Source organism: Mustelus asterias, chromosome 3 (assembly GCF_964213995.1).
Source record: "Mustelus asterias chromosome 3, sMusAst1.hap1.1, whole genome shotgun sequence".
Taxonomy (NCBI): Eukaryota; Metazoa; Chordata; class Chondrichthyes; order Carcharhiniformes; family Triakidae; genus Mustelus; species Mustelus asterias.
This window is the reverse complement of record NC_135803.1, coordinates 50,265,899-50,290,958: the sequence shown is the minus strand read 5'-3', so window position 1 is coordinate 50,290,958 and position 25,060 is coordinate 50,265,899. Positions and strand designations below refer to the sequence as shown.

The 25,060-nt window shown below is 42.6% G+C and overlaps 1 protein-coding gene across 1 annotated transcript in view; it reads right to left on the bottom strand.

Moving 5' to 3' along the window:
* Positions 1 to 24,510, bottom strand: part of pik3cb (phosphatidylinositol-4,5-bisphosphate 3-kinase, catalytic subunit beta) — a 191,660-nt gene extending 167,150 nt beyond the window's left edge. Inside the window, exon 1 of the mRNA XM_078208702.1 lies at positions 24,263 to 24,510. The gene's annotated coding sequence lies outside the window, so the exon portion shown is untranslated. The remainder of the gene's footprint in view (positions 1 to 24,262) is intronic.
* Positions 24,511 to 25,060: the final 550 nt, after the last annotated feature.

Below are 25,060 nucleotides of genomic sequence, written 5' to 3'. Positions count from 1 at the left end.
AATTTGAACCCACAACTACTGATTCACAGCAGGAATGTTAACACTGAGCCAAGGTAGGTACAAAAACACTACATTCTGCACTCTCTTGTTTCCTTCTCTATGAATGGTATGTTCTGTCTGTATAGTGCGCAAGAAACAATACTTTTCACTGTATGCTAATACGTGGCAATAATAAATCAAATCAAAACCAAATCTTCAAGGTTACCATTAGATTTTTGCTACCTTGCATGTATATCAAAATGCTCTTACAAAAATTGTCCATTACAGTAGCCTCAGGAAGCTAAATGGCGCTTTAGAAGATGATTGTATCAGAGAATGATTTTACAATACAGCTTTTGATTATCTAATAAATTTAGCCTTCAAAAGCTGAAAACTGAGGCGAAAGATAATTTAGGCAACACTGCAATGCAAGATAAATGGATGCATTTATCACATTACCTATTCAATCAAAGCTACATTTGGCAAGTGACCACCACAAAAGAATATGCTTACTAACCAATAATGCTGAAAAAAAGCAAAGCAATTATGAATGGTCAGCTTTGGTAAGCTATGCAGAGTTGTACATTATCTGTGATGGAAGGGAAATGGAACATTTCAATGGTAATTAAATGACCACCCTCATGTAAAATATTTCTTTGTGAAGTTGGAAAGATTAATTTTCTACTAAACCGCTATTAATAATCATAGTCAATATTTAACACTCGTAAAAAAAATTCCAGAGAGAAATTGGAGTCTTTAGTTATTTGTCCTGCAAACAGCCATAAAATCCAAGTTTAGTATTAGGGACAGAAATTTACGTCATGCACCTTCATGGTTTACTCTTAATTACTTGCATGTTATTATTTCTGCACTTCAAACAAAATGAAAGTAGCCTAAATAGAGCTAAAAGGAATGAGACTTGCATTCTTTTTTCTTGATCCTATTTCCACCAAGTTAAATTATCTTCCTGTTCCTATGTTAAATGGGTCTCTCTCCATTGACCCTTCCTTTTAAATCTGCCATCAGCACTCAAAGGACCCACCATAGGCCTTCTGTCCTTCCAAGTTTCACTTTGGGTAGGGGGGGGGGGGGGGGAGGGGTAAAGTTCAAGTCAAGCCTGCCAACCGGGAAGCAGATCCTAAAAGGCCATGGGGATGTGTGTGTCTTGAAGCAGGCTGGTTAGAAGGTCTGCCTCAGTTCTCCGTGGCTGTGGCCCAGCTGTTTCAGAAGCTACCAGGCCCCATAGCCCTCACCCCTCCCTATCCTCATCAGCGAGACATAGACACATGTGACCTCGCTGTCCTTTCAACCCCAATCCAATGGATGTGTTCAGTAACCACTCAGGATGGGAGCATGGGGCAAAAAAGATTGCACAAGTCGTTTAAAGATTATAATAGAAGTTTGAATCAGAATCACGGGTCATATAAACAACCATCTCCTTACAGGTGATGACATTTGGCACAAAAATTTGATTGTTGAGCTTAATAATCAATAAATTTCTGACAAATACTTCTTTCTCTTACTTGCCTAAAAAGAACTTTAAAATTCTAGAGGCTCTGTAGAAGGGTCATATCGACTCAAAATGTTGGCCGGGATTTCCCAGGCCAGTTCGACATGGACGTAAATTCCGTTATGTCTGCCAACTCTAGAAAGAGGGCCATAACGGGATGTGGGCTGCAGAGATCTCTGAAAACGATTCCCCCCCCAACCCCTTCCACGTTGGCATGAACCCGATTACCATCAATTTAACTACACCTAAACAGCATAAAGCTATACGTTCTGGGGACGTCAGATGTTCGCACCCAACGGAATCACTGCACAGCAACAGTTGGAGTGACATGCCTGAGTGCGGAGGCCAATGCAGCCCCCGAGTGGTCAGGAACATAGGAGGCACACTCGCAATGCCAACCAGATTGGGCAGAGCTAAGATGTCGGGCGACAATGATGGGAGGGGGTCTGCCTCATAACGCTGCTTTATTTTGACAACGTGTCAGAAGGGGCCCGCACGGTAGCGCAGTGGTTAGCACTGCTGCTTCACAGCACCAGGGACCTGGGTTTGATTCCCGCTTGGGTCATTCTCCCAGTGTCTGCGTGGGTTTCCTCCCACATTCTGAAAGACGTGCTGGTTAGGTGCAATGACCCAAACAGGCGCTGGACTGTAGCGACTAGGGGAATTTCACAGTAACTTCATTGCAGTGTTGATGTAAGCCTTGTGACTAATAAATAAAACTTAAGATCTGGAGAGAAAACTGGCTGCTTCTCTGAGGAGAAACACATAGGTTCTGACTGAAAACCAAACTCTGCCATTTTTTGGGAAAATTCAATTAACTTTATTTCTCTCTCCACAGATGCTGCCAGACCTGCTGAGTTTATCCAGCATTTTCTGGTTTTAGTTCAGATTTCTAGCATCCGCAGTATTTTGCTTTTATTAGGTTTCTAGAATTCAATTATTCTGCAATGCCAGTGCCTTAGGCACAGCAGTAGCATAACAATCCCCATTGATTATAATATAGGAAACAATACACGTACATGTGTGCAATGATTATTGGCCGAGATTCTCTGGCCATTCATGCTGACGGGATTTGCTGGCCCAGCCAGTGGCACACCCACTACCACAGATATCGTGAAGATGTGGGGTGGCTGAAATGGGATTTCCTATTGACAGCGGCAGAGCCAGAAGATTCCGCCGTCAGCGAATGGCACAGTACTTTCCACCGCCAAGGAAGAAGCTGAGGGGTGGCCAGAGAATCTTGCCCTTTGTATTTAATAAATGGATAGACAACTGAAAGTTATGCTACTCTTTTGGACAAACCCTCAATGATATCAATATCCTTGTACTAAATTTAATCTTATGCAGATAACTTAATTCTCCGCAAATATCCATCAAACCAAGCAATTTACTCATTTGGATTGTGCTTAGCATCATTTAATACTAATTGAAGCAGCATAAACTAGACTAATTATTGTTTCTATTTTGCCTTTCATTAAAACTGCATTAGAGGACATTCACATGCTGATTCAGATGCATTGGTAAGTCTTCTTTAAAGTTAATGCTAACATAACCTTTTACCTTAATCTACTTTTGAATTGTTGCCATTTCAGCAATTACAGTTCCGATTAAATCAATATTCTCTGTGTTAAGCAATGCAGCTTGGAGGCTGCGAACAATACAGTGCTCAGCTTTGTCATGGAAAATTGACCATGGAACCAGCTTACTCCACAGAGAGGAAGCATCAAGTATAAAAACATGTAAACAGGCGTGTGGCTCTTGCACTCAGCTGGACACAACCACATTTGTTTGTTGGCCACAACATCTTGTGGCAAAATCATATTGCTCTTGATGACATTGCAACTGAACTGCCATTCTGGAGTCTTTCCGTAATCGTCACCTCAGCAAGTATAAAGGCAAGATTAAAATTCAAAAGCCCCTTTATCTTTGCCAGATTTCATCAACTTGTGATGTAATCTCAGTTCCTGCACTCAAAATAAAACTCACATTTGCTTCCAGGAATGATATGAATGTCCACCTTACTGTTTATAAGCAGCAGACGTTATAAAGTTGGCATGAATGTCTACGATACTGGCCCAGTGGTATTACTACATCACCATCTCCCTTGGGACATACACAGTAAAGGTGAAGAGATATGGGGAGAGCATGGGAGTATGGTATTGGGATAAAGGATCAGCTACAATCAAATTCAATGGCAGCACAAGTCCGAAGTGTCTACGCTTGTCCCTATTTTCTATGTTTCCATGTTTCAAAGCCGAAATAAAAAACACATTTTAATTAAAAAAATTTAAAACAATGGAATTTTTAATCATCATGTAAACAGTCAACATGACACAACAATAAGCTCCCCAGAGCTTTAGAGATTGTTCAGCAATAGTGATGGCTTAGTATGCAGTTAAAAACCCTACGACATCTCATTAACAAGACAAACCCTTTACAGAGGTTTCCAAACATGAAACTATAGTGTGAAATGGAAAGTTCCCATAAATTCAGTGATTTCAAAAGTTTGCCATTGATGTCCCACTAAAAGAAATGGCATGGTGGCATGTTAATCAGTAAGGGAATCAAATGTTCTGGGGATATGGCGGGAAAGAGGAGTTGAGGATTATCATATCAGATCAGTCATGATCTCATTCAATGGTGGAGCAGACTGGATGGGCCGAATGGCCTATTTCTGCACCTATATCTTATATAGTCTTATGGAGTCCTCAACACTGACTCTGGATGGACCTCGAGGTCTCATGGCATCAGATCAAACATGAGAAAGGAAATTACTTGTTAATTACCACATACCACATCCTCCCCCTGTCTCACCCCAAGTGATGAACACCAATTGGGAGAAGCACTGAGGGTAGCAAGGGGGCAGAATGTCCATCACCAAGAGTCATTCAGAAGCATCACTGTTGATCAAGCTGGGCGAGTCCTAAAGGAGATAGCTGCAATTCTGGGTTTGTAGCTGTCGGTCAAGAATTCAACAAGGTAAGACCTACTTGACCTCAATCTGTCACAGATGTTTGTCCATGACAGTATTGGTATGAATGACAACCGTACAGTCCTTGTAGAGACAAAGTCCTGTCTTCATATGAGAATACCCTCCATTATGTTGTGTGGCACTATCAGCTTGCCCTCTTTTTTTTTAGGTCAAACCAAATAAACAAACTCAGATTAAGTCAGGACAAAGTAAAAGGGGCAGCTCCCCAAAAAGGAGGGGGAACAGCCCGAACAGAAATCAAAGTACAAAGGAAACTTAAAAACATCAAATTAAAATGTGATTATTAGGGTCGATAACGCACCCCAACCCCTGCGGTGCCCAGCGGGCGCGGAAGGCGTCAACCGTGCCCGTAGACACTGCATGCTCCCTCTCCAGGGACACCCGGCCGCGAACGTAGCCGCGGTAGAGGGGAGATGGGATAGATTTCGAACAGATCGAGCAACTCAAGACTCGGCATCCATGAGGCACTGCGCCATCGGCAGCACCAGAATTGTACACAACCACAATCTGTAACCTCATGGCCCTACATATCCCGCACTCTACCATTACTATCAAGCCTGGTTCAATGAATAGAGCAAGACTGTATGCCAGGCATACATAAAAAGTGTCAACCTGATTAAGCTACAAAACAGGACTGCTTGCATGCTAAACAACAGGAGCAGCCTGCGACAAACAGAGCTAAGCAATCCCACAACCAACAATTAACCAAAGATTTAAGTACTGGAATACTGTCACATTCAATCAAGAATGGTGGTAGACAATTAAACAACTAACAGTAAGAGGAGGGTCCAGACCTATCCCCATCCTCAATGATGGTGGAGCCCAGCACATTAGTTAGGGTTAAACAAGGTTAAAGCATCTGCAACTGTCTTCAGCAAGAAGTACCAAATGGGATGATCCATTTCAGCCATTTCCTGAGGTCCCCCAGCATCACAGCCAATTCAATTCGCTCTACACTATATCAAAAAATGGCTCAAAGCACTGGATACTGCAAAAGGATATTCACCATGACAATATTCAAGTAATCGTACTAAAGACCAGTGTTCCAGCCACAGCCCTAGCTAAACTGTTCCAGTACAGCGACAACATTGGCATCCACCTGGTCTATGGAAAATTGTCCAGGTATGCCCCGTTTACAGAAAGCGGGACAAATCCAATCTGGCCACTTACCATCCCAGGCTACTCCCAATCATCTGCAAACTGAGAGAAGTACTATTAAGCATCATTTCCTCAGCAAAACCTGCTCACTGATAATCAATTTGGGTTCCAACAGGGCCACTAAGCCCCTGACCTCACTAGAACATTACTCCAAACATTGACAAAAGAGCTGAACTCAAACGGTGAAGTGAGAGTCAGTACCTTTGACCTTAAGGCAGCATTTGACCGAGTGCGGTATCAAGCAGCCTGGCAAAACTGAAGTCAATGGGAATCAGGGCAGAAATTCTCCACCTAGCACCAAAAATGCACAATGTTCAGCACCATTTGCGATTCATCAGATAGCAAAGCAATCCATATCCAAATGCAGCCAGAACTGAACAATGTTCAGATTTGAGCTGACAAGTGGCAATTAACATTCACATCACAAAAGTGTCAGTCAATGACCATCCCCCTTGACATTCAATGGCATTACCATTGCCGAATCCCCCCACCTGAGGGTTATTGTTGACCAGAAACTAACCTAGACCAGCCATAATACTATGGCTAACAGAACATGTCAAAAGCTGGAAGTCCTGGAGTAACTCATCTTCCAACTCCTTTTTCTATCTGCTTTCCACAAGCCATAAGTCAGGAATGTGATGGAACACTCTCCTAGCTTAGATGAGTGTGCCTCAAGCAACAGGATATAGCATCCCGCTTGATTGGCATCCCATCCAAAACCCTCACCATTCACTTCCTCCATCACCATGCACAGTAGCAGCAGTGCGTACCATCTACAAGATGCAGTGCAGCAACTCACCAAGGCTCCTTTAACAGCACCTTCCAAATCCATGACCTCTATCACCTAGAAGGACAATTGCAGCAAATGCATGGGAACACCATCGTCTGCAAGTTCCCCTTTAAGCCACTCACCATCCTGACTTGGAAATATATCAACATTCCTTCAATGTCACGGAGTTAAAATCTTGGATCTCCACCCACCCACCAACACCCCCTCCCCAAACAGCACAGTGGGTATACCCACAACACATGAACTGATTCAAGAAGGCAGCTCACTACTACCTTCTCTCGGGCAATTAAGGATGCGCAATAAATGGCATTCTAGCCAGCGACGCCCACATCCCATAAACTAGTATATAAAAAATCCCAACCAATTCAACAGACAACTAAATTGCCCCTGGAGCTTCACCAGTCCTGTGTTTGTTCAGCCTGTGAGAACCAAAACAGGAAATACAAAAGAGGCACACCTTACCTGTACTTCTTGTCTTCTAATATCCCAGGCTGAGAATGATGTATCCATCTGTTTTATTGTGCAAAGAATGAGTGTGCTATACGATGCTTTGTTTTTGTTATGGTTCAACTGGCTTTCTTTCATCTGTTTGGTTATACTGCCCCACCCAAGAAAAAAAGGCTTGCCCACATGTTATATTATAATCTTGTTTGTTAAGAATTCAGCTCATCAATCGAGCTAGCTAATGTGATGAAAGGCTGCGAATGAGGCACTGTAGCTTGTTTCAGTGGCCCTGCAATTCAGAGGATCTAAATCATACTAATTTCCCACTCTTGATCATTACCTGCTACAAAGTGCATTGTGAACACAAGGCAAGGATAAGATCAGGCCAGCTATAATGGCCTCTACTGTAAATTTGCTTGCAGATAATTGACCCTTAGACTCACATGGAGAATATCTGCCTTCAGGACAGGAAGAGAGAAACGGGAAAACAAAATAAATTTTTCCAAAGCTTGATTTGTAGCTAAGTCTGTAGTATGCCAGAAGAAATCAATAAAGTTATATATTTTATATAAACATATATAACTTAACTATGTACAAGGTGCTTTACAATTAAGGAATTAATTTTGAAGTGCAGTCACTGTTGTTATATGCGTAAACATGACAGACAAATTGCACAGTGAGATACCACAAACAGCAAGTAACGAATCATTAGAAGACAATATAGGGTGGTACTGATAGAGAGGAGAATGCTGTCAGACCACTGGAGAACTACCAAACTGTTTATGGCAACTTTAAGAGCATGCAGAGGGTTTGGGGTTAACATCTCATCCACGGAACAGAACGTCTGACCAGTGCAACATTGGAGAGTCTTCCTAGATTAAACATTCAAATCTGTAGGAGGGCTTGAACCCACAAGCAAGAGTAGAATAGAATCCCTACAGTGCAGGAGGCCGCCATTCAGCCCATCGAGTCTGCACCGACTCTCCAACAGAGCATCCCATCCAGGCACTGTCCCACATGACACCAAGTGCTGACCCTGCTAATACCCCTAACCTGCACATCCTGGGACACTAAGGGGCAATTTAGCATGGCCAATCAACTCAACCCAACCCGCATATCTTTGGACTGTGGGAGGAAATCAGAGCACCCAGAGGAACCCCACGCAGACACGGGGAGGACATGCAAACTCCACAGTCACCCAAGGCCGGAATTGAACCCAAGTCCCTGGTGTTGTCAGGCAGCAATGCTAACCACTGTGCCACCATGCCGCCCATAGAAACATATCATTAAACTTTTAATTCCAAATTTATTTTTTACTGAATTCAAATTTCACCATCTGCTTTTGTGGGATCCAAACCCAGGTCCCCAGAGCATTACCCTGGGTCTCTGGGTTCTAGTCTAGTGATAATACCACTCTGCTACCATCTCTCCCAAATAAACAGTGCTACCAACTGACCCTAGCTGGCACATTAGCTGTGACTAAATTCAAAACTTTAAAAAGTAGTATAAATTGCAAGTCTGTTATTTTGACACGTTGAAACAGGTTACAATTCCACACTAGAGGATATAAGGAATTACTGACCGTCAACTGTGTAATGAACGACCACTTCCAAAGTTCCGTTTAAACGTATTTAAAAGCCATCAGTAGGCCAACTAAAACCAGATCTGTAGCAGGACAAAGGCTTGTAGCAACAAATACCATGTGCAAGAACACACAACAAATGCTGAAAAAGACCAAAATAATGAAAACATCTATTCCTCCTGTCCCCACTATACTTAACAAAAAATTACCCCTATATTAACCACATTTGCTTACCTTATAAGACAGGATTTTGATAAGACGCAATGTTTGTCATTATTGAATTTGATCTCATTATTTTTGAATTGATTATGGATGATATTTGAACAGTCGCCTACCTGCAAAAATGTATATTTGCTCAAGATCACGAAGAATGGTCTGTTGTAAAAGGTTGTGAACGTAACCCAATCCATCACGCAAACCAACCTCCCGTCCATTGATTCTGCCAACACTTCCCACTGTCTTGGCAAAGCAGCCAGCATAATTAAGGACCCCACGCACCCCGGACATTCTCTCTTCCAACTTCTTCCGTCGGGAAAATGATACAAAAGTCTGAGGTCACGTACCAATAGACTCAAGAACAGCTTCTTCCCTGCTGCCATCAGACTCTTGAATGGATCTACCTTGCACTAAGTTGATCCTTCTTTACACCCTAGCTATGACTATAGCACTACAGTCTGCACTCTCTGCACGCAAGAAACAATACTTTTCACTTTATACTAATACATCTGACAATAAATCAAATCAAAAACCTTTTAACTTCCTTTCACCTACTGGCAGAATGTTGAACACCTTGCCTCAAAGTGTGGGATTTAAGTTTCCATTTCCTTCACATCCGCAGCTATGACGTCACCACAGTCAAATGTTACCATTGGGGCAGATGTTGTTTGAACACCTTGTACAAAATGTCATGGCTGGCTTCTCAAGAGATAGCGGATGCTGCACCTGGGCTCATTATTGTGGTTTCATTGGGACACTTTTCCTTTCAGCTACCCTTGCTGATCTCTCTCGTGGTGCCAATTACAGTTACCTATCCTCCTCCAGCCAACACAACAGCCTTCTCTTGGGGACACCAGAAAGGTTTTGTGGTCTGGACCAATTTTGTTCCATTTCCTCAAATATCCTATAAAAAAAACAACACTGGGGAGAAGGTGTGGAATGGGTAGAGCAATGGGAAACAGACAACCAAAGCAAATTGGAGGCACATAATAGTATTAAGACTTGATTTGCTCCCCAAAGAGGAGCGCAAAATTCATTTTGGGGTCATAACCTCAATGTCCAAAACATTTCCAGTCCACGCCACAGTGGCCTCTCACACGTGAGGGGATTTTGAAGGAGATAGCCAATCGATGGTCAGAGGGCAGCTCACCGTCCAAATAAGAATGGCTAATGCGCCCCCAATACTGGAGGGTCAATGGGAGGCCTTCAGCACTGAGGGAATGGGAAGTCCCATCAGCACTTGTGGGTGCTGCAAATGTAGATAGGAGAGAAGGGCACCTCAAGATGGACATGCCCACAGAGCATAGTTCATCATTTTTCAAAAGAAAAAAGAGCATCCACAGCTACATGACCATGCACGTGAAGACGAAACCGCTCCACAGGGCAGCCTGTCGTCAAGTCGGTACATCAGCTGCAGTGTAGTGAGGGGGTAGCCTTTAAAACAATGCTGCCACTAAAGGGCAAACTATTGTCTTATGGGATGTATGGCTGCCATGAAGTGCAATACAGATCGAGGCACAGGACCTCAGTTGCCCCAGGGGGCCTTAACAGGCCTTTTAATTGCTTCAGTGGACTATCCAACAGGTCACCCCTCCAAACCTGCCTCAAACAAAATGAGTTGAAGGTGGGATCATGCAAACATCATTCTCCGATGTCAATATGCCATCTCTCTGCAACCAGTCCCACCTCTGACACGATCTGAAAATTCTGCCCTCGGTACTTCAGCTAGCTCCTTTTGGTAACATTGCATACTCCTCCTCCTTCTTCTGGTCTGATGCCCTAAGAGGGAATTAGCGACCATGAACTTTCATTGGATTGGTCCATAATTATGTACTGCAGCGGTTTGTTGTTGCCGTCTGCAGTATGTCTGACCAGGAAATTCTCCCACTCCTTGACAACTGCCATCAGACATATTGGAAGGATTTTACAGGCTGATAATCAACCTGTTTGATTACGCACATACCTTTCATGACCATCAAGTAGCACTTGAACACAGAAGTAGGGAAAGTACCATTGCACAACAAAACCTCCCAACATGGCATACTATGGCCAGAATTTTCTGGCCGGCCTTACTGGCAGAACCTTTTTGTCCCACCAACAGCACACCCCCACCACAAGTTTCATGGCATTCGATGGGAAACCCCTTTAAACAATGGCAGGACCAGAAGGTCCCACCACCCATCAATGGCGAGCCGCTTCCCGCTGCGGCCAAACACATGGCGGGTTGTACAGTAAATCCCACCCTATATTTTTTAAGTGACAGTTATGCACCGGTACATTCATTTTATATTCTCCTCATTCTTTCCACCCCAGATTCTGTTGCAAACAATGTCATAAAGAGACCCTTCTCTTGAATGAGGATCACAGGAACTTCACGCCAAACTTCTCCATCAAATTCTGATCAGTCACCAGGATGTGTAATTTAACCTGAACAAATTAGACATTCCGGGTTTGTTCCATGAATCGAAAACAGAAAATGCTGAAAAATTTCAGCGTGTCTAACAGCGAAGCCAATATGGAGTCTGGATGATCCTTTGTTCAGAGCTATTTTTGTTTCAAATTTCAGCATCCGCAGTATTTTGCTTTTGTTCTGTGAATGCTGAGCACTGAACCCATTGGGGTGTCTAAACATTATACACAGCAGGCGATTACACTATGGATATTATTACTGCTGATGATCTATACTTTTTTTATTAGTGTCACAAATAGGCTTACAATATCACTGCAATGAAGTTACTGTGAAAATCCCCTAGTCACCAAAGGGTCATCTGGACTCGAAACGTCAGCTCTTTTTTCTCTCCTTACAGATGCTACCAGACCTGCTGAGATTTTCCAGCATTTTCTCTTTTGGTTTCAGATTCTAGCATTCGCAGTAATTTGTTTTTACTCAAGTCACCACACTCCGGCGCCTGTTCAAGTAAACTAAGGGTGAATTTAGCATGGCCAGCATGTCTTTCAGACAGAGAGGAAACCACAGCACTCGGAGGAAACCCATGCAGACATTACGAGAACGTGCAAACTCCGAAAGACTCTGACTCAAACCGGGAATCAAACCTGGGTCCCTGGCACTGCGAGGCAGCAGTGCTAACCACTGTGGCCATTCTGTCCACATATACCTCACCAATGTGGCAACTCTTGCAATTCTCCCATATCCTAACATGCAGTTGCTTGTAGCCCTACTATCACCATGGCTGAGTTCAGCTATTTCAGCAAAGACAAGCATTTAAACTCGGCTACATTTGAGGAAGTCTTGAAATTTACATTTCTAATTCCCCAGAAATGAATGTGGCATTTTCTCTCAGCTGTTCCCAGAGAAAATTATTCCAATCAAAGGGGGAAGCTTCATTACGTCAATGTTGTAATTTCAGCCCAGATCTTCTGGCCTCCGGATTGTCAGAGACTGGATGTCCTCCAAGATGTGAATTTAGACACCACTGAAGTCCCAGCACAATAACTTGATGGGAATTGACTAGGAAGTTTGAACTTCTGATCAGCACTTCCCCTGCCCCCTCTGAAAAAGTTTCTGGATAGGATCCTTCTGGCAGGATCTTCTAGTCCTGCCAAAGTCAAAAGGGGATTTGAATGGGTTGCTGCATACGCCGTGGGAAAACAAATCACATCACGGCTGGGAAGTCTTGGCTTTCAACCCTGAGTTAGAGTCGGAGTACATTCTGATATACTTACCTGGATAGTTACCCAGGAAACGTGAAGCAGAGGAATCCCACTCTAACCCCTGGGTTCCTATACAACTGACACCCCTAACTCTCCACTCAACTAGTGCTATGAAAACAGCGCGTGGCTACTCTATGTGTGGATTCCTGTGCTGAAGGAATTCTGTTTCCAGAGTCTTTTCTATGTATGCAGGTTAGTGCGTAGTTTTCTGTCCAGTATCAGATATCATTTTGATTTAGGGGAGAATTAAGCATTTAACAGAACATAATTATTATATATTGATCAATAAACTGACTATTTTCCTTTTGTGCCAGTATGTCATTATACATTCTCCTCTCAAACTCGGTTCACAGGAATTTCAAGCCAAAACTTCTCCAAAGTGTCTATGGAAAGATATCGCACACAGTCACAATATTAAACTTCAGCACTTTTGACATTATCCGAGTCTGACTATGTTCCAGAATAACATCACTGCACAGATCACAGAAATAAAAACCCCAAACCACATATTTGACTTAGAACAAAGTAAAAAAGTTAATTTGATCCCAAAATATATGGCATCTGAGGAAAATGAAATCCAACACCATCTAATTAGCCCAGTCACGCAAACTAGCCTCCCATCCATTGACTCGGTCTACACTTCCTGCTGCCTCGGGAAAGCAGCTAGCATAATCAAGGACCCCACGCAGTCTGGAAATACTCTTTTCCACCTTCTTCTGTCGAGAAAAAGATACAAAAGTCTGAAAACACGTACCAACCGACTCAAGAACAGCCTTTTCTCTATATCAGTCTTCTGAATGGTCCCATCACACGTTAAGCTGATCTTTCTCTTCACCCTATCGGTAACTGCAACACTATATTCTGCACCTCATCTTTTCCTTCTCCCCCATGTACTCTATGAATGGTATGTTGTGTCTATATAGCGCACAAGAAACAATACTTTTCACTGTATCCCAATACATGTGATAGTAATAAATCAATTCAATTATGTCAACACCTGATATTTTCCACAAATGGCAGCCATTTATCATACAAACTGAATACCAATAAGAAAAGAGAATTCCATTTGGGTCACAGAACAAAAATGCACAGTATTAATCTAATGGGAGTCCAACTAAAGCAATTTTCAGCAAAGGTTATTTCCAATTTCAGAAGACTACCAACAAAGAGCATAGAAAAACAAGTTCTAACAGACAAGTGGCGGCACAGTGGTTAGCACTGCTGCCTCATAGCACCAGGGACCCGGGTTCGATTCCCAGCTTGGGTCATTGTCCATGTGGAGTCTGCACGTTCTCCATGTCTGCGTGGGTTTCCTCCGATTTTCTCCCATAGTCCGAAAGGTGTGCTTGTTAGGTGCATTGGCTAAATTCTCCCTCAGTGTACTGAACAGACGCCGGAGTGTGGTGACAAGGGGATTTTCATAGTGACTTCATTACAGTGTTAATGTAAGCCTACTTGTGACAATAATAAATAAACTTTAATCTAGGTTACAATGTCCCCAATTCCAGACATCAGCTCCTTTCCTTTACTAAAGCACTAAACAGAGACAAACGGAGGAAAAAGGAGAAAAGCGGAAAAAGACTCGGTCCCTCCAGAACCCAGTGTATACCTGTCAGTGGGGTAAGAGGGCATTGCATCCCCATCTGTTTGGCTACTCTAGTTCACAGTCTGTGGCAATTATTATAGAAAAGTAGAAATATACTCTCAAGGTTACTCTCTTTTCCAAATGACACTCACCTTCCTCAGCTGAATCATCTTGGGAGTTTGCAAGTTTAGATTTAACTTGAGGGGACAGGGAGATGACCGCAGCTGTTAAAAGTGGTGAGTGACGACATACGACTAATCAGATTAACCACACACTGTGAATCTAACAGTGTCGGCAGTGAATTCTATGCAGAGGGGAGATAGTTTTTAAAAATCTAATATGCAGAATTGTTTTTAATTGGTAGATCCTTGATGGTAGAATAAGGATATCAACCCTCTCACCTATGCCAATGAAGGGATGCACTTGCTTTACACCTGTGTTTGAGCTTGCAGCAAACTTGTTATTTATAGTCACTGGGGTAATTTTTTAAAATTGTTTTCACAAGATGGAAAAATGTAAATCCCCACTCATCATCTGGCTGTAAGAATCACTATTTCCCATTATAGCAACAATGTTTGTGCAATTAGCAGTTATTAAGTCTGCTGGAAGATTCAAATACAGTGAGCGCTTCAGGCTGTTACTTGGAAAAATTTCAGGAATTTCTATTATCTTCAAATAGAGACTTACCATGCTGGTTTTACAGAAAGTGTTCCCATTACCCAGTCATTTAGCAAATGATCTTGATCTGCAAACAGCATACTGCAGCGCAGTCAACTCTGACAGTGCAGTCTCGATATCCTCCCAATTTAGTTTATTTCAAACTCAAAAGTATAAATAAAGTTTATTTATTAGCCACAAGTAAGGCTTACATTAATGCTGCACTGAAGTTACTGTGAAATTCCCCTAGTCGCCACAGTCCAGCGCCTTTTCGGGTCAATGCACCTAACCAGCATGTCTTTCAGAATGTAGGAGGAAACCGGAGCACCCGGAGGAAACCCACGCAGACATGGGGAGAACGTACAAACTCCAGTGACCCAAGCCAGAAACGGAACCTGGGTCCCTAGTGCTGTGTGGCAGCAGTGCTAACCACTGTGCCACCCACAGGGACAATAGCTCATTTTTTCAGTGTAAGTTGGATACCATTTAAAGAAGATCTTTTTAAAAAATATACATTTCTTACTCAAGAGAACAGAATTCAATGGCTGCAATTCGAAAGCAGCCTCAGAAACGCCACCACATTGTGTACAGAATTTAATGCCGTTCTCGTGATGCGTTTGATGGCAGGGGGCATTTAATCAGGCAGGGCTATTATGTGTGAACCCTTGCCTCCATCCCAATTAAGTACATGGCATGAAGTCCAGTGAACAGACTCCCTGCCAATGGAGGCACATACATAGGCAATTAATGTCTATTTGAGGGCCTCTCCCTGTTGCCACTGTTTTTAACCGAGCCCTGGGCCAGAGTGGTGGGGAGGAGGGGGGGATGCTCAAGAGGCAGGGAGCAGGTTTGTTTGAACAGTCTTGGGGGATCCCTCATCCAAAGACACTCAGGACCTCATTGAGGGACTTAGCATCAGGAAGAGTGGGGGGATTGCCAAGATCTATTCCCCTCCCCTGATGGCGAGACCCCCTCTGCAATAACTCCATCTAAGATTCCCTCTTCCACCATCTCTAACCTGTGGTCTGGGATCAAGCAATGATAATAGGTCTCAGATTGATGTAGCTGTTGTATACACAATGGCACATCCATTCAATAGGGCAATCGGCCTCTGATTGGCCATGATCTCTGATTCTGGGGTCCTTGAACCTGGGGAAGGCCTGCTGATGTCCAGTTAAGTGCACGAGTGGTACTTAATTTGGTGGACTGTATCCAAAGGAGGCAGTGCAGGGTTCCCACTGGCTCAAAAGCCAGTGCGAAATACCCCCATCACTTATATTAAATCCAGTCCTTTGTCTCCAGGATGACCCACACTAAGTATGTATTTGGCAGGTTCAAGTCCCCACTGTCTTCTACATAAGTGTGTACTAGGATTGGCAACCAGGCACAGAAAGGATGTCAACCATGATTCAAAAGGTAGCACTCTCGTTTCTAGTTTGCGGATTCAAATCCATGGGCTCAAAGATCAAGGCTGCATCTTCACTTCGATACTGAGGAAACACTGCACTATCAGAGATGCCATCTTTTAGATCAATCATTAAACTAAGGAAGGCCTGTCTGCCTCTCAAGTGAACACACAAGATCTTGTGGCACTAATTCAACCTTGTGTGCCATATTCCCTACATTACAGCAGCGACTACTCTTTAAAATACTTCATCGGGTGTAAAGCATTTTGGTACATCCTAACACCATAAAAAAGGTGCCATATAAAGGCAAGTTGTATTTTTTTACTGGGGTGATAGTCAATCTGAAACTCAATTATCCCTGCTCCCGAAAATTAGTTCGCCTTCAAATATTTATCCAAATTCTCACCGGATAATGAATTTGTACAAAAAAGGTGCTTTTAATTCAATATGAAAAATGAATAGCTGTGACTGATACGACTTTCTTCACCATTTATTACTACAGGAGATTACAGAACATTCTTCCAGATATAACCCATCAAAATATCATTTTTATTGTCAGTAGATGGGCTATTTGAATGAGTGAAGAATTTGGGAATGTGAAGAAGCCACTTAGGCCCTCCTAGCTCATTTATGCGTTACCAACATCTAAATAATTACACGTAAACAGGCCTATCCTATCCGTTGAATCTAATTTTACAATTTGCAAGTCTACATAACTCATGACATTGCAAGTTATTAGCTTTAAAGGAAAATTTGACAGGCCTTGGTTTGACAATAGGGTACAATTTTATCAATAATCACAGCTGTTGTATTCTTTTGGCGTGCAAATTAAAATGACGTGCTAAATCACACACACACACATCATGCCTTTAACATCCACTTTCTCAATGAGACCAGTTCTGATTGAAACTGTTAACAATGACATCTCCAACAGAACTTCAGCAACATAACAATGCTACAGGCCTCAGTAATAGAACCTTGACTTTTCCTATACCCATACGCTTGCAGGTTCAGGAATATGTACAGCTTTTACTTGAAACTAGAATAATTCTGCTGATTTACTATTCACTATGTAGAAATGTATATTTATTTCAGATAAATAAGGATCTTCTTCTCAAGTCCAGCTTTCCAAATAGTCTTATAATTAACCAACTGCCGAGAATAGTCACGGAGAAATTTAAAACATTAAAACACAATATTATTCCAAATTAAATAATATACTTGACTGTCTCATTTTGGTACAAACTTCGATTGGCTGTATTGAGATATACAACAGATTGCTAAAGAAATGATTCAATGTCTTGTGCCCAGTATAGTCAAATGCTTAGGCTTTATTATATGTAGTATGATAAATCATCAATTCTCGGAATGGGGAAAACATAAAACACTAAGTATTGTTAGGATTTAATGATCGTAAACATTTAAAAACTGAAGATAATTTTTGAAAATGAGTTTTTTTTTCAGAAAAGAATATAGATCAGTTTATCAGCAAAGTGTCTGTGTTAGTGAAAATGAAGCCAAGTGCCTGTGTTGGTGAATATGAAGCCAATCTTTAAACTGGGTGCATAGAAAAGACAGTGATTCACCAGACAAAGGGCATAGTGTTTGTTTTGTCGATGGAGGAATTTGACATTCTTCTTTTTGAATCTTGTATTTGCAATATCACAGCAAGCCATTCATTCCAAGAGCTCGCTTACATTAGTATTACTGAACCGTACAAGAGCAGAGGATACCAGGTCTTGTGATAAATTAGATGATCTCAGCTGGGGTCTTAAAACTGGTCACATTGCTCAGTGGTAACCTTCTCACCTCAGAGTCAGTACTTCTTGGGTTCAAATCTCACTTCAGAGATGAGCGCATAATCTCGTGAGGATCTGGTATAGTACCAATGAAGAGCTGCAACATTAGAAGTACCATCTTTTATCGCTTTTCAGCCTTTTGGCTAAGGTCACACAGAAGATTAAGCCCAAGCTGGAGTGCAATGCCTTTCCTTGTCAGTTTGGATCTTTTTTGTCTCTTGTGGGGACCATGAACTGGATTCAATTTGAATTGGTTTTTGGAGCAAGCAAGGAGATGGATTTGGGTCTGCTCGGTCCACTCTGCACATTGGCTTTGTAACTTTAATGGAATAAAAAATTAAAACTGGTTGCAGTCTACCTAGAGTAGGCAGGGGTTGGAAAACAATGCAGGGTTCTCACTCCGGATAACTACCCTCTGACACCTGGTGGAAAGGACCAAAGTGGTCAAGAAGGCCTACAGCATGCTTGCCTTCATCGGCTGGGGCATCGAGTCTAAAAGTTGGCAAGTTACGTTCCAGTTTTATAAAACTTTAATTGTACCACATTTTGAATATTGCATGCAGTTCTGGTTGCCACACTACCAGAAGGACGTGGATGCTTTGGAGGGGGTGCAAAGAAGGTTTGCCAGGATGTTGCCCGTTTTAGGAATGAGGTGAGGTTGGATAAACTCAGATTGTTTTCACTGGAAAGACAGAGGCTGAGGGGCGATCTGATAGAGATCTTCAAAATTATGAGAAGCATGGATAGGGTGGATAGTCAAAGGCTTTTTCTCAGGGTGATAAAGTCAACTATAAGAGGGCACAGGTTCAAGGTAGAGGGGGTAAGTTTAGGGAGACATGGGGAGAAAGTTTTTCCACACAGAGGGTGGTGGGTGCCTGGAATGCACTGCCAGGGAAGATGGTGGAAGCAGGCACATTAGCAACATTCAAGGTGCATCTTGATAGACATGGCAGGAGGCGAACTGAGGGATAGAAATCACGTATGGGCAATAAGTAGTAGATCTAAATAAGGATTAGGAATCGGCGCAGGCTTGGTGGGCCTAAGGTTCTTTGTTCTTCTTTGGATGTTAGACGAGAACAAAATCAGTCCAGCTGTGTTACCAATCATGTGGAGTACTCTGCTGGTGCTGGTTATTAAACTTACACATGAAGAATGATCCGCTTGTGCAACTGTCTGAAGCTGATCCCTACCAAGACTACGCACATCAAAAGAGGGAGAAGATCAAAATTTTTTTAAAGATGCTGGCATTGTCAAAATGGCCTGTTATAAATCTAGGCACTCACCCTCTTCTATTGTTACACCAGAGTAGACAACTTATTTCTATATAGGCTATAAATTTACAGGGCCCTGGCACATGCAAGTCATAAAAATAACAAATTATGATGTTGCAGTCTAGAAGTGCTGAATTGTGCTTTGCCTATAAATCATTTAGTATATTTACAGCCCCTTTGGCAATTCTTCATTAGGACCACAAGCAAGGTCAAAACAGCAGGAACATCCGATACAAGGAATCATAAACAGACTAAAATATTGGATATGCCATAAATCTGAAAAAGGAGCAGAAAATACTGGTCAGCAGGTCCGACAGCATTTGTCAAGAAGAGTGTAAGGATTAAGGAAATTGCACTGAAATACTAATGATAGCAGTGCATAAGTTGACATGGTGCATAAGACAATCACTTATTTTCTGTGCCAAAATCATGCTCTTGCATTTACTTAGTGTATCAATCAATGCCTTCTTCCCACCACCCCCCTCCACCCCACCCCAAAACAGCTTTGCAGCTACTTGTACTTGCAACAGCAATTGACTGAACCTTTCACCCAAAAAACACAGTATATAGTAAGTAACATGTGCAAGTCAGCAAGTGAGATCAAGCAGAGATACGGGCTGTGTTGTTAAAAAGGTGTGCGGTAGTTTAAGACATGCCCACACATAGCATGATGGGTGCTGAACAGGAATGGATCCTCTAGCAAAAAGAATGAAGTTGCTTTCAAGCTAAAAATTGTAACATTTCGTCAACTCGTCAAATATCTGTGCTGCAGCAAGGGAGTTAAGTATTGGTGAAAAACTGGTGCAAGAATGAAAGAAGGAATCCGCCCTGAAGAACATGCCCAAGACCAAATGCACCATGAGGTCAAGGACCAATTACTGGCCTGATCTTGAGTATCAGAATGGATTCTCAAAAATCATTGGAATCATTACATTGTCACCAGAAGTGCATATGTAAATACTGAAATGGATCAAATCAAACTTCGAGTCCAGCAAAGATTTCAGAGCAAACAGCTGGCTTACGCTTTATGGAATGAAACTAGAATGTGTTGCAATAATCCCAAGATTGCTCAGAGACTACCAAGTGACCTTGATGCTGAGATTACGGCATATAAAACTATCTTATAAGGCTTATGAGACAACCCCACTTTTCATGTTTCCGCAATCATATTTCTCCTTTATAGTCAGCATATAATTCAGTTGTAACATATTGTATTCAGCCTCAAATTTCACCCCACAGTTTCACATTTTGCTTAGCAATATCTTATAACTGCGTGCAACTGCGATCAAGCAAGTGTTATAGCAAGTTGCATTGCAAGCATGCAGAGGAGTTATGACATGTCCACTCTTTGCACACGATACCAGACACACCCATGCCAGCAGATGACTTTTGTACTCAGCAAATAAGTTGACCCCATTTCTGGAGGGATTTTTTGGGACTTCAGAGATTGACTTATGATACCAGTTTCCAGTGGTTCATCATCAGACAGAGACAAAAACACAAATACCCATTAAGTCACATCGGCAACATGGATGAAGCATCTTTGAATTTTGATATGCCCAGCAGCCACATTGTGAACTGGAAAGGTTCCAAAACAGTTCTGGTGCAAATTGCAGGACATGAGAAGAAAAGATTCACAGTGGTACTAGTCTACATGGATGAAGGGAAGAAAATAGAGCTTATGGCAATTTTCAAATCTAAAACTATGCTGAACAGAAATACCTGCAGGATCTTTTGTGCATGTCTGTGACAATGGTTAGATGGATGAGGATGGAGTGAAGCTGTGGACCAAAAATGTGTGCAAAAGGTGTCCCAAAGGCCTACAAAGCAAATGCAGCTTATTAGTGTGGGACATGTTCAGATCCCACGAGGCCAAGAGGTGCTTGTAAAGAAATAATACCCACACTGCATTTATACCAGGGGTCTAATGTTTATAGTTCAACTTTTGGATGTGTCCCTCGACAAACCATTCAAGAATCATGTTCACATTGAATGGAATAAGTGGATGCTCGACAGACAAAAAAAAACTTCTTAAAAAGAGTGGACATATGCTTGTTGCCCCATTTAATATTCTGTGTGGTTTCATTATCAAATCATGGGATGTTATTAGTGCACAAAATGTCATCAAATGGTTCAAAAAGTCATTGGCTGAAGAGAAAGAAAATTTATTATGGAGCAATGATTCGAAAAGCAAAATTGCCAAATCTGATCCAGAGTGGGATCCTTTCAATAATGCTACAGCCAAGTGACTCAATGAATTTGGTGGACTCTGCAAAAGATGAAGACAATAAATTGATTTCAAAATGCATTGATTCTGGTGAAAGGTATCTTTATGTGATTAATTTGTTCAATAAACCATGCCACATTAATAAGAATTACCAGTGTTCTGTTTTTTTTTCCACTTCAAAATGACAACTGCCTACACCACCTGTTCACATTTTATACTTGCCATACAAGTTGACCACAGTTTTTGGAAGGGCTATTGGAGGCTTCAAAGATTACCACAATCTATGGTTTCCTCAAACAGTGGTGAAGAGGCCACATATTCTGCTCTTGGTTAAGAGATGATCAACAATGGAAGATATTGGTCTGCTGTTCTTCAGACTAGTGCCATCAGATCTTTCATATTGACTTGAGAAGGCTGATGGATTCTCAGTTTAGCATCTCATCTGAAAGACAACTGACAGTGTAGCGCTGCCCCAATTTTGTAAATATGTGAAGTTACAGGGATAGGGCCCAGGTGAGATTGTTGTCGGTGCAGACTCAATGGGCTGAATGGCCTCCTTCCTGTAGGATTTCTGCAATTTCCATCAATCTTGAAGAGCAGGGGAGTACTCACTAGTATCCTATTTATCCCTCAACCAATATCACTAAAGCAAATTGTGCAATAATTTCTCTCATTGCAATTTTTGGAAGCTTACAATGCTTAAATTGGCAGCCTTGTTAACAGTAGTGAGTGGACTTCAAAGAGTATTTGATTGCTGTGAAATGCTTTGACATCCTAACGGTTGTGAACTGTGTTATGCAAGTGCATGTTATTTTAAAACTTTAATGTCACGGTCAGATTTAGAGTATGTCCAATGCATTGAAAACCATTTCAGTCACGCTTTTAAAAGAAAATGACAATTCAGGGTTAAAAATAATGTTGCCTCCCCCTCCTCAAATTTAAAATAAAAATTGAACGCAGACCATTAGAGTGGGTGGACCAGTGAAACTTCCATCATTCATTAGTAAACGTCAGTCATCGCAGGACGATAAGAGTAGCAGTGCAGCCTGAGGGTATCTCATTGGGCTCAATTTTACTGTCAAGTAAATATGTGAGGAAAACTTAGTAAAGTTGGGTGTGAGGCGAGTAGCGCGATCCGCGCCCGCCTCTGCGTTGGTTCCCCCTTCACCAAGGGCCAAAAATGGCTGCCATCAGGACCACACCCGAAACGGGCACATTGTCAATTTAAATGCATTTAGATTAACTTAATGGGCTGGACGCCCAAACTTACCAGCACTTCCCCCTTTACCACTGCGTTCGCCCATCCAGTTTTGGCGTGAAATAGACAAGGTCTGATTCAGGTGCTCGAGCTTCTGAGCTGGTAAGTTCTGAGTTTCTGGCAGCTCTCTGCTTCAGATTGGTGGTGGTGGGGGGAGGGGGGAAGCGGGTCAGATGGCTCTCTGACTCAGATCAGTGGTTGGGAGAGGGGAGGGGGGAGAGGAAAGAGGTGGAGGCAGATCAGATGTCTCCACTCAGATCAGTGGGGGGGGCAGGGGAAGAGGGAGGCAGGTCAGATGGCTCTCAGACTCAGATCGGTCGGGGGGGGGGGGAGAGAGAAAGGAGAGGCGGGTCAGATGTCTCCACTCAGATTTGGGGGGGGGGGAAAAGAGGTGGGTCAGATGGCTCCACTCAGATCAATTGGGAGGTCTGCTGCCACTCTGCCCGAGTGAGAGGGATGTGGGGGTCCACTGCCACTCTGATCGGTGGGGGGAGGGATGGGGAAGGGGAGCAGGGGGCCCGATCGATCTGGGTAGCAAGGGGTGGGGTGGGAGAGATAAGGGGATCATTATGGTTGTGGGGATGGGGCTATATCTGTGGGGGCCAGGGGGAGGCATTATCCAGCCCGGGAGCGATGTGGCAGGGAGCATTTTTCTATTTTTTTTAAACTGCGCATGCGCAGTTAAAGGCTCCGATTGGAGCTGTAGCGTTTTGGGCACGTTAAGCCCCACTCACAGACTTGTGCAGCACAATTCAGAATCATTGCTATTTTTTCAGGCAGAGTGTGTATGGGGGTGCCTGAGAACGGGTCTAAAAGTTGGATCTTAAACACTCCTAATTTCAAGCCCACCCAGCACTTAGAATGAAAATGGTAAAATAGGGCCCACTGACTAAGTCAGCATGTATCTCTGTATTGCTACAGGTCGGGACACAGGCGTCACGGTCCTGTCTCTAACTTGTGACTAGCCTGGAATGACATCAGTCTGGAGCTTAAGCACTGATCGCCGCCCCAATGCTGGCGTTGACACAATGTGAAAACATACACCATGAGCAACTGACTATAGAATTGTTGTTTACAAATCAAACTCTCATCCCAGATATTGTACTCCGCAAAAGATAGTTACACCGGCACGAATGCTCCCTTAGAGCGGCTAAATAAATCTCGTGAGGCAGAAATGTACACAAAAGGAGATCATTAGAAGGCATGGACAAGGATGTCCTACAGGTAGCGGATATAATTATGCATAACACAAACTGGCACTCCATCTAAAAACATTTTTTTAAAACTCGTCCGAGCCACGAACTGACTTGTCATTCCCTCTGCAACACTTGAGCAGACACGCAGAGTTTGATCAAACCTTTAGATACGCGGTTATCGCAGGGAAGAAGCATTTGCTTTCATGAACATGGCCCCAAGAGAAGAGGGCGTTGAACAGGCAGTGGGTTCAGCTGAACACCGGGAGATCTCAGCGAGGGCAGCTTCATGTACCTGTAAGCAACCGGATGCCCTGCCATTCGAAACTTACCGTCCAAAGTTAAGCTGCACACACACACACACAGCAACAAACTCAACAAGTTTAGCCCAGAAAACTTTAGGAACCCAAAAACTGCCCATGAGACCATCCGCCCAAACTTTACTATCCTTGAATTTTACTCACAAAGGAAAGGTTACTTTCAAAATGCAGTCTACTTAAACGCTACTTTTGAGAAGAGGTACCTTTCAGGGAAAAGCTTCTCTGTAACGACCCGTGATGAATTTACCGAGTTGCATTCAGCCGGGCTCTCGGTGGCACTTTGCAGCAAAAACTCTCTAATTCGGTCGCTGTTTGATCTTCAGTCGGGGCTCCCGTGTTATGGGGGAAAGGGGGGTATTTCTGTTGTTGCTGTGTGTCTACCTCGTAACTTTTCCCTGCTTGTTACTTTCGGCGACTCCAGTTACAGAGAAACTGACCAGCCCGGCCAGCCGGCGAGAGCAATTCCAACTTGGTGGCGACAGTGCAGACAAGAGTCTAAACCAGGAAAATCAGCAGAGATTTCACCCGGAAATACATTTACACAGAGCCCTCCTTCGGCAGAGCTAGTCAGTGTGTAGGATTTAGTTAAACCAATTTAATAATTGATTGCACACAAAGCGAGTCGAGATGGATCTCGTGTTCAATGATTCATTAGCAGTTAATATCACCCATGCTGATTTTCCTTCGCAAACCACTCAAAAAGTTTTATAATAGACATGCTCTTTTTTTAAATTTTGGTGAGATAATTACAAGAAAGCGTCAATTCAATTTGAAACCTTTTAAAAATGTATTTGCGGTACACAATGCTGAAAATCGTATTTGTTTTTATTTCGTATTCTTTTCGGATTTCATACACATTATTATAGCAGACTGTATGTTGGTGTAACATTGTAGATGGGTAATTTGGGGTCTGCGGTTTGCTATTGAATTGTGCTTAACCAGATCACTGCTCACTCAGGTCTCAGGGGAAAAGGAGTAAATAAGCAAAGCCAGATAATCGT